This window comes from Periophthalmus magnuspinnatus, chromosome 22 (assembly GCF_009829125.3).
Source record: "Periophthalmus magnuspinnatus isolate fPerMag1 chromosome 22, fPerMag1.2.pri, whole genome shotgun sequence".
NCBI lineage: Eukaryota > Metazoa > Chordata > Actinopteri > Gobiiformes > Gobiidae > Periophthalmus > Periophthalmus magnuspinnatus.
Genome location: NC_047147.1, coordinates 14,396,177 through 14,407,167, shown reverse-complemented (window position 1 = coordinate 14,407,167; position 10,991 = coordinate 14,396,177). Strand labels below are relative to the sequence as shown.

General features: G+C 43.9%; 1 protein-coding gene across 1 annotated transcript in view; it reads left to right on the top strand.

Moving 5' to 3' along the window:
- The first annotated feature begins 1,190 nt into the window (after positions 1 to 1,190).
- siva1 (SIVA1, apoptosis-inducing factor) overlaps positions 1,191 to 10,991 on the top strand; it is an 83,982-nt gene continuing 74,181 nt past the window's right edge. Inside the window, exon 1 of the mRNA XM_033988251.2 lies at positions 1,191 to 1,195. The gene's annotated coding sequence lies outside the window, so the exon portion shown is untranslated. The remainder of the gene's footprint in view (positions 1,196 to 10,991) is intronic.

Here is a 10,991-nt window from a genome sequence, read left to right as displayed (position 1 = left end):
TTCCCCCAGAGCTACGTACTCGGTTCTGTCAGCGAGGTAGGAGTGAAACCAGTGAAGGGCAGTGCCAGAGAGACCTGTGTAATGCTGGAGACGGTACAGGAGGATGTGATGGTCTACGCTGTCAAACGCAGCAGAGAGGTCAAGAAGAATGAGGAGGGATGTGGATCCGGAGTCAGAAACCCTCATCAGGTCATTGGTGACTCTGATGAGGGCTGTTTCTGTACTGTGGGAGGGGCAGAAACCAGATTGAAATTTTTCATACAGGTTATTGGATTTGAGGTGGTGGTGGAGCTGGGAGGAGACAACTTTTTCTAGGATTTTTGCGAGAAATGGGAGGTTTGATATTGGTCTGTAGTTTGACAGAGGTTTGGGGTCCAGGGTGGGTTTCTTGAGGAGGGGTTTGACAATGGCAGTTTTGAGGGTGCTGGGGACATGGCCTGTTTCTATGGAGGTATTGATTATTTTTGTGATGAGGGGACTGATGGAGGAGCAGTGAGTTTTGAGCTGGGGTGATGGGAGAGGGTCGGGTGGGCAAGAGGCTGGTTTAGATTTATGGATGATCTTCTCGACCTCCTGCTGCGCTGTGACAGTGAAATAGGTGAGTATGTTTGTGACTGGTGTTAAGGGTAGGTCGAGTGTAGTGCTGTTGAATGGTGGAAATGAGGTACGGATGTTATCTATTTTTGATGTGAAAAATTGCATGAAAAGGTTGCAGTTTAAATCTGTATTGCTGTGGAATGGGGGGATATGAGCATTGAGGATATGATTTATTGTGGAGAATAGTTTTTTTGAGTTACCTATGTTGTTATTTATTCTGGTGGAGTTGTGCTCTGACCGGGCCTTGGTGAGTGCTTTGCAGTATGTTGTGCAGTGTTCCCGGTAGGCCAACTGATGCACCGTCAGGCCAGATTTTATGGATGCATGCTACAGGACACGGCCCGCCCTCTTCATTTCTCTCAGCTCCTCTGTGAACCACGGGGCAGAGCGGGTGAAATTTACAGCCCGGGTTCTTAATGGAGCAAGGGAGTCCAGGATGGAGGCAAGGTTAGCGTTGTAAAAATCCGTTAAGTCGTCGGTTGATGAGTGAGGATGGGGGGAGAGAAACTGGAGCTGTTGGCAGAAGGAAGTGGAGTCCATGTTTTTAATGTTCCTGAAGGTAATTTGTAGGGTTGTTTTTTTTGGGGTTTTTTTTGTCGGGACTCTTTGCTGTGACCCTCATATATTTAATTAGGGTGCTGTCTATTTCTTCTGATTATCCTTGAGATGGTTCTACACCTTCATTAGAGTCCAGCTGTGTTTGATATTACTGATTGGACTTGATTAGGAAGGCCACACCTGTCTATATAAGACCTTACAGCTCACAGTGCATGTCAGAGCAAATGAGAATCATGAGGTCAAAGGAACTGTCTGAAGAGCTCAGAGACAGAATTATGGGAAGGCACAGATCTGGCCAAGGTTACAAAAACTGTGGCTGAGCTCCAGAGATGCAGTCGGGAGATGGGAGGAAGTTCTACAAAGTCAACCATCACTGCAGCCCTCCACCAGTTGGGGCTTTATGGCAGAGTGGCCTGATGGAAGCCTCTCCTCAGTGCAAGACACATGAAAGCCTGCATGGAGTTTAAAAAAAAAAAAAAAAACACCTGAAAGACTCCAAGATGGTGAACAATAAGATTCTCTGGTCTGATGAGACCAAGATAGAACTTTTTGGCCTTAATTCTAAGCCGTATGTCTGGAGAAAACCACACACTGCTCATCACCTGTCCAATACAGTCCCTACAGTGAAGAATGGTGGTGGCACCATCATGTTGTAGGAGTGTTTTTCAACTGCAAGGAGAGGACGACAGGATGACTGGTTGCAATCGAAGGAAACATGAATGCGGCCAAGTACAGGGATATCCTGGACGAAAAACCTTCTCCAGAGTGCTCAGGACGTCAGACTGGGCCGAAAGTTCACCTTCCAACAAGACAATGACCCTAAGCACACAGCTAAAATAACAAAGGAGTGGCTTTAGGACAATGCCGTGACTGTTCTTGAATGGCCCAGCCAGAGCCCTGACTTAAACCCAATTGAGCATCTCTGGAGAGACCTGAAAATGGCTGTCCATGAATGTTCACCATCCAACCTGACAGAACTGGAGAGGATCTGCAAAGAGGAATGGCAGAGAATCCCCAAATCCAGGTGTGAAAAACTTGTTGCATCATTCCCAAAAGAAGACCCTACTCACTTTAATAATGCAAGTTTTTGAACAATGAAAACACTTGCCTTTATTTGATTGGCAGTGTCGTAACGGGTGTGTGTAGCGGACCAAGAGATGCAAACTCGGGCAGAATTACAGTATTTATTGTAGACAAGGGACAAAGTACGAACAGAAGGTGATCCGGAGGTGAGCAGGTGAGCAGGTGAGCAGGAACATAGGAACACAGAAACACAGGAACCGACAGGCATGAAGGGACGACAGGATGACAGGCACGACAGGAACACAGGAACAGGCAGACCAGACGGGCGTAGGGCAGAGCGGGCAGGAGACATCCAGGGCCGGAGCACAACAGGAACAGACAGGAATGAAGGGATGACAGGAATCAAGTGACATGACAGGAATGAAGCGAATATGACAATGATCTCGCGCTCTCTTCTCTGAGCTCCTCTTATGCACAGCAGGTGTGGTGATTGCGCTGATGGGTTGCAGGTGCGCGCAGGAGGAGCCAGGAGCCCAGCCCAGATCTGGCAGGTGAGGGAGGGAAGGAGCAGGACGGGAGGAAAACCAGGAGCGGACAGTGCGGATCATGACAGGCAGATCAAATAAAGGCAAGACAGATTAGTGTGATGCAAATGTATGGAACATTATGGGGAAAAAACATTTTACTTTATATGTCCATGTTAATAATATGTTGTTGAATATTTAAAAGGACTGGGAGAGAAAAGCAAAGAGCATCCAGTCTCGTGCTAGCACTAATCACCTCTTGTTGTTTAATGACATAGACACAGTGTAATGGGATGGACCACCAGACAAGTTCCCAGAATCCTCTAGAGAATTGATGGCTCATTTTGATAATATCTTGTTTGTCACTTGAGAAAGAACATAATGGATGTGGCTTGGCATTGCAAACTCCTCCTAAACTGCGTCACAAAATCAACAGGCAGAGACCGCAACATTTAAATTGCTCATTTGAGAGGAATAAATCATTTTAATTCTCTCTTTACATGAGAAAGATGATGAATTTCACAACTTAAATGACATGCTCTTTCCTTGTCTTTTCTAATGGTGTTTACAGCCAGAGCGCGTCCCGGGCCAGACAGCTCCGAGTCAGTGGCAGAGGTTAATCCATAACATACTTGCGTCTGTGTCGGTGCGTGTTATACCGCTGTCCCGACATCCTGCCTGATTTATGGGCCTCCTCACGCTCCCGTTGGCCGTGTCTCTTCACTGGCTTGGAGGATTAGCTGTAGGTGACGTCAGGTAGACGAACGGGGTCTCTCCAGTGCACACAGAGGGGTCGGGGGCTCTAACCAGATCCAGGTGCCGTGGCCGCAGGACCTTTCAGCACTAATGAAAGAGGAGAGATAAATATCATGAAGCCAGATTAAAAATGGGAATTCAATTACAGCCATAACAGTTTGTGTTGTTTGTGCGTCGTAATCCTTTCCAAGCGACATTTAGAGAAATGTGATTTCATGTGCAATAGCATGTGAGGTCATGTTGATTATTGTGATAACACTGAGCTTTGCAGTATTAAAAGGCATATCAGTTGTAGCTTTAATTGGATAATACAAGAAATATATGGCATGTTTTGTTATATAATTTTAGACATATAGACAGACATCCCATTACTCACACTTATGTATAGGTTTTGTTGCAGCAGTGTGCTGAACACTGTAGCGTAACAACTAAAAGTAAAAGTCCCATGTGTTTGTTTTTGTTTTGTTTTTTTAAGTACAACCGCATTATGTATTAGCTGTTCAGCTTTCCCACATTCAAGAAGAGATAATTGTTAAACTCATATTCAAACTATTGGTTTACAACATTCATGAACTGTCTCCAAGCCATGGTGACCATAGAAAACACAAATGGGTTGAAAGCATATGACTCAAAGAATAAAAGTGTATTTCAAGGAGAGGTGATGACATACGCATTCAATATTCATGCAGACAGTTTTCCTGGTGAGACAGGAGGAGCTGAGAAGCTGCTGAAAAGCCCTTGCCTCGTGTGAACCGTCTGCTTCAGATTTGTGTCATTCGTGTTTTTGGGGCAATTAGGGCGATAAACTCTGTGTGACCTGGGTGTGCATGTCCTTCCTCAAAAGCAGCGCCACAGTGACCAGGCCGAAGGTCAAGCTGCCACATTCCTGTTACACATGCATGCAAAGGCCAGCTGCTCATCCTCTGCCCCCCATCGGCTCTCACACCTCTGCCACTCTGCCATGACCCCTCCCGGACCGCGCTCGCAATGTGCCTCTCACACGGGCGCCCGGCCAAAGCAAATAAACCAGCGACTTGGCAGCTAACGAGGCGACCAACAGGGATGCAGTGCACTTGGGAGGGAGCGAGTGGACTGGGGAGGGGGTGAGCTGATGGGGGGTGCAGGAGTGACAGAGGGAGGGACATGGTCACGCAAAGAAAACAAGCTCAGCAAGAGAGCGGGACCTTCTCACGCAGGGCCAGACATGTCCTGTCAGGTGCAGCAGCCACCTCGTCAGGACAAAGCAGGACTGACAGGACTAATGTACAGGCACGGGGAGAGAACAACTATCACATACAGTATGATGAGTTCAGAAGAGAGAAGTGCACCTCGCAGTGACAGACCTGCGTCAGTACGGACCAGAGGAGTCCAGGGGTTCAAACTCATACACGCTATGTCCCCAGGTAACCCCCACACAGGAGGAGATCACAGAGAGGTAGCACTGTACTGTTCCCAAGGTAAAACCAGGGCACAGAGACTTGAGCTCAAAATAAGACTTAGATCTTCCAGTTCAAACAGAGTGCAGTTCACCTGAGTTCAACACTACTTTAAACAAAAGTATGATTTCTACAAGACCCCATGTGAAAGTGCACCAATAACTGAGGACAATCCATTGATCTAATTGAGTCTACACGCTCTCATTTTGATTTGGTCTGGGATTCGTCATGTGTTATCTAACCATATTGTCTGTATCTTCTCTCAACCAAAACTGAATGTTTGATCAATGGCATTTGATTCATTTATAAGATATATTCATCCGTTTCCAAGTAAACAGAGCAAATCGGTCTGTGAATTGCCTGACAGTCAGAGGAGGACCACGGTTACCTTAGGTGGTCCTCTCCAGATGTGAGGTGCAGGGTGCCTCTCGGCCTCTAGAGCGCATATGGAATATATTGTGCATGAGGGATCCTTCGGAGTGTTTTCTCTTAAGTTATTTAGGTGAAGAAGCAGCCCCTTCTTCTCTCTACACAAAAACAGCCTAGAAGTGTATCACATTAAACATAGGGTTCAGGAGTGAGGGGAGGATGTTGTGGGGTGAAAGGTCACTCAGGACTGTCTGTGTCTAGTCGTGCTCCACAGGATGCCTGACAACAAGGAGCCAGCTCCCACCTATCACATTTGTTGACATGCATTTATAATTTCTACTGTGTGAGGCCAGGACTGTGTAGTCTATGGATGTTCATTTTTATCAAAGACTGAATGTCTCACATCTGCTTCAGGTTCTCACCGGACTTGGTATAGTCATTTAAATGAATTACCAAAGCATGTCAAATGGAGAGGAAAAGGCAAATCATCTTGTCTGAAATGGAGAGCTGGGAAAGGAGCTCAGTGTACTGGTGTGTGTGAAACCCAAAACATAAGCTTCAGCTCTTTCTGTGTGGCTCATCATAAAGTAGTGGCACTTATGCATCTTTCACATCATGTTATGGTTTTACTATACATAGGTGCATATAGGTACCAGACTTTCCCCTAGATCAGGGGTCGACAACCTTTAACACCCAAAGAGCCATTTGAACCCAATAGGAGCAGCAAATACTTTTTGACTTCTAAAATGAAGCTAGTACTGTATAAATTGTTTTGTTTTGTTTTTTGTTTTTTTTACCTTTACGCTTTGTATAAACAACTATAATGTCTTGCTTTTAAAATCCATGAAGTGCTACAGAGACTTCTGCTCCCGAACCTCTGTGCACAGCAACTGCGAATTGGGGCTGTAGGAAGTCACTTTCATCTTTACGCAGGTCTGTAAACTGCCGTCTGTGAGGCGTGAGCGGTGTCTGTTTTTAACATAGTTTATGATGGAGAATAGTTACTCACATATGTATGTGGATCCAAAGATCAACAGGCTTCCAAATGCATATTTCCCAAAAAAATGCATGGAGTTTTGGCGAGTATACCGGATTCTGCGAGTGTGAGGCTTATTTTGAGCGACGAAAAATTATATAATATATATATATACAATAATCTTCCAATTTGAACTACAATTTACAAAAAGAACCAACACAAATAAAATACACTTCAATTAAATACTTATAATTTATTTTCCCAAGCCATGCGGAGCCGCAGTATAAGGATGAAAGAGTCGCATGTGGCTCCGGAGCCGCGGGTTGCCGACTCTTGCCCTAGATACTTTGTGCAGTCATAGCCTTTCTCGTTTTGGGCACTCTACTGATGTCACAGAAGAACAGCTAATGGCCATTAGTCTGCTAACAGCTCTGTGTTTACATTCCCTCATAAATGTGAGTAGCGCTCAAAGAGCTGAAGAACTGGCCTTATATAGACATATCTATCTAGTGCAGAATTTACATTCAAGCCCTTATAAAAACATGAAAAAGTCAGGATCAAATCTTGTTGCCTGTGTCCATAAAATTCCTTGTTGGACCATATATGCTAGGGTAAACAGTACACTTCTAGCTGTACAGTTCCATATCATTTCAAATTATTTATGATTCAAACAAGACAAAATGCTGAAAGAACAACAGCTAAGATGAACTTTAGCTGAAAAAAACATTGACTGGACCCTGAAAACACTGTTTCTTCTTCTGTCTGTGGCAGTAAAATGATTCCATCCAACCAAATGAACCCTTAAGGTGAGCTGTGCTCTGACTACTCTCACTTTAGAAGGACACTTCAGACACACAGTGTGGCTTCTCCAAGGACTCCACAGTTATTTAGGTGGAATAAGAGCTCTAATCAGTATCTCGTATTTTTGGACAGATGCATAAACACTTCAGCTGCACAAGTGCCAGTGCAGAGTCGGGTAAGTGTTCTGGGAAATATAACAGATAGAACTGAACATCTATTATAGATTTGTTTGAAAGTGAATAAATAAAAACAAATTAAGTATAGAAAGTATAGAATAATAAAAAAATAAATAGTGCTTATAAATATTGAAGGCTTCCTGACATGTTATTCAACTGCTGAACACCGTATTGGTTTGATTTCATTAGGCGGATTAGTGGGGGAACTCTGTCCAGGGACTGTCCCTGTGGAGTGGCGGGAAAGGGGGCTAACCCGACCTCTTTCTGACCTGGCTTTATTTTCAGAAGACACAGTGAGCTGCTCAAGCAGAACATATGGAGGTGCAAAAGAGAGGGAATCACGGAACATTATCCGCCCAATTACACAATGAGAAGAGCAGTCCTCTGCTGTATCCATGCTGCACGGAATCACTATAGCTCTGTTCTGTTAGAGATGCTTGGATACTCACCACACCTGCAGGCTCCAGCTCCACTCTCCACCCACAGACTCCACTCTCCAACTACAGACTCCACCTGTAGATGCCACTCTCCACCCACAGACTCCACTCTCCACTGTCAGACTCCACTCTCTACCTGCAGACTCCACTTTCCACCTGCAGACTCCACTCTCCACCTAGAGACTTCATTCTCCACCCGCAGACTCCACCTGCAGGCATCACTCTCCACCTGCAGACTTCACTGTCCACCTGCAGACTCCACTCTTCATCTGCAGACTCCACTATCAACCTGCAGACTCCACTATCAACCTGCAGACTCCACTCTTCACCTGCAGACTCCACCTGCAGGCTTCACTCTCCACCTGCAGACTCCACTCTCCATTTACAGACATCACTCTCCACCTGCAGACTCTCCATTTGCAGACTTCAAAGTGCACTCGCACCTAACAGAAAGAAGGTTCTGGGTTTGACTCATGGACGGCTTGGGCCTTTCTGTGTTAAGGTTTGCATGTTTCTCCCCGTGTCTGGGTGTATTTCTTCTGGTAACTATTGTGCAGTAGTCCTGACATGTTGCCCCAGTGACATTCAAGGATGGGTCAAATGCAGTTAGTAGTAGTAGTAGTAGTAGTAGTAGTTTGTAGTGACCTGGACTCAGATGTAAATATTAGAGTGGCATGCAGCATTAGCATGTGTAAAAAGGGTATATTTGTATTTGCAATGGAGGCATGACGAGCAGTGTCTCAGTGACTGTCTCAGACGTTCTGATGAGCTTAGAATCAGGGTCATCTGGAAGACATTTGCACAGATGTGTTCTCCCTCAGTCTCATTTGAATCCCTCAGTTGCAGGCCCCACCATCTTCTCTCTGGGGAAACTGAGTTCAGTGACTGGGCTGCGTGTGCATGCCACCCGACCACAGCACGCAACACAGTTCCACATCTTTATATTCACTTCTGCAAAACAAACAAATAACCACATTAATGCATGTAAACAGTGAAATATCCCAACTGGAAAGACATAATACAAGTGCCATGGTGTTAGGAGAATAAAACAATTCCATAGTTGATCTGTTTTGGAGGATAAATGAGAAGCAGACCATGGTCAGTTACAACATGTGGATGATCAGGGAGCAGACTGTGTGCTGTGGCTGTGATGACCAGCACGCATTTATGTTTTCATAATCCATTTAAGTTTTCACAATCTAACCAGTGACTTTGTAAGACTGGAGATCATTTACGTAAAGCAATGCAAATATATAGAGATCCCATCTCACAGCAGGATATCTCAGAAAATAAACCAAAAAATGTATAAAAGAAAAGTAAAAATAAAAAGTAAATAAAAGAAAAAAAAAACACATTCATACACATTTTCAGCTACACATTAAATAAATGCATTTAAAATCTAGTGAATATTTATATTGCATAATCTCTACCATTATCATACTCTCACAGCAAACTGCACCATTCCTCCTGCGGTCACCTTCTACCTCTCCAGAGGTTTCTGTTACTGTCTTCAGCAGTGTGTTGGTTTTTTTTCCTTTCGTATAGTTATTTTAAAGTTGCATTGTTTGAGTACTACTTTTCTGATAAAACTAACTATTGCTGGTACTGTTAACCTATTAATCCTTGAGGTACTGCACACTTAAGAAAGAATAATTCACTGGATCCCCAACAGATGGCGTAAAATATCAAAACCTACATAATTAACCAGTTTTCCTGGAAAAGAAAAATAAAGAGTGTTTAAAATGTTGCTCTCTAACTGCTCATCTGTTCCCCACCAGTTCCCCCACTGCCTGTGGGACCCCTCCAGCCCACCCCTCTTCCTTCCTCCTGTCGGTGCTGTGCGTGACAGTAGCTCACTGAGAAGTGGAAATGAGACTAGTAAACAATGATTAGCTCCAGAGCCAGAGCTCAGGCAAAGTCTACCATTGGGAGAGGGAGCAACCACCCGCCCGTCCGTCTGCTATGGGCCTAGCAAACAAGTAACACACAGCAGCACGGAATAGAACCCCAGACCCTCTCCAACCCCCCAGAGTCATCCTGGGGTCATGGCCAACCTTTCACAGCCAGGTTACACAAGGGGGTAAACACAGCAGCCACACGCACCCCAGCCCCCTCTCCCAAAGTCCCACCACAAACCTGGCCTTAATTAGCATGATGTGGATGCGATTGGCCACATGTGTATGGGCAGTGGGCACAGAAGGTGGTGTAAATGGCAGATGAGGAGTGGGGTGGGAGGAGACTGCCTATAGGGAAAGGGAAGAAACAGTCTTCCCTACAGCAGTCACAGTGGATTGGAAGACTTGGCTATGTTTCTGGTTAACCAAGAATCATTCTAGAGGCTTTGGTGCTCAGCCACACCGCATCTCTCAGACAAACAGCTCTACAGGGTATAAAAAGTACATGACTGTAAAAAAGTATTTGGCTTTTGTTGTTTCCTTTCTGTTTGTTTTCACAGCGTGTTAGCTGTGAGACCATACATGGCTGTGGTGTGGGCCCACATAAAAATGTATGCCCATTGTTTAGAGCAGCAGTTAGAGTATTGATTTAGTACAGGCCTGATACACGACATATGTCACTCACAATGTGGAAGAGGATGTGGTCTGCAATGTAACACACATATTTTTGAGCACTCATGCAACACTTCACAAACAAACAATTTATATACACATATTAATGTGGTTAGGGGTGTATTAACATTTATTTGTTCTGTTTGTCTCTGGATTTCTTAGGAGATAGTTAGGTACCATTAATTGTGATAGTTGAAGATTTAATTTACTAAAAGAACAATACTTTACTTATGAAGAGAAATAAAACAAAGGCAAACACCACCAATAATAAAGACATAATTCAAATGAAACATTCATGTTTGAACAGGTACATTTTTCCAACATTATGCCTTTGTCTTTACCTGGTATGGATTGTTGTCCATATGTTGTAACGTTACAAAACCACTGCCACAGCTTTATTGTAGATAATAATTTGGTAGCTTTATCTTTCTACTCTTTTTATCTTATCTTCACTTTATTCAACTTTTAATATTTTAATATTCTAATTGATGGACTTATTTAGCTTGATTTTTGACTGCATATCTCTATTCTTTATAGTTTTTGCACTTGCTTGCAACACTGAAAATCCCTCATTGCGGGGCAGTTGTAGACCTAATTGAATGTGTCTGCTTTTTTAGTTGCTTAAATTATCAGTTTAGTTTTTTTTGTTGTTTTTTTTTTGTTTGTTTTTGTTTTTTACTTACTACTAATCTAGACACTTTTAGGAAATTAAAATTCGTTCTGGACAAACTTGCAATCTTCGTGGGTTTCTGCGTAGCCTACAGCCTAAAA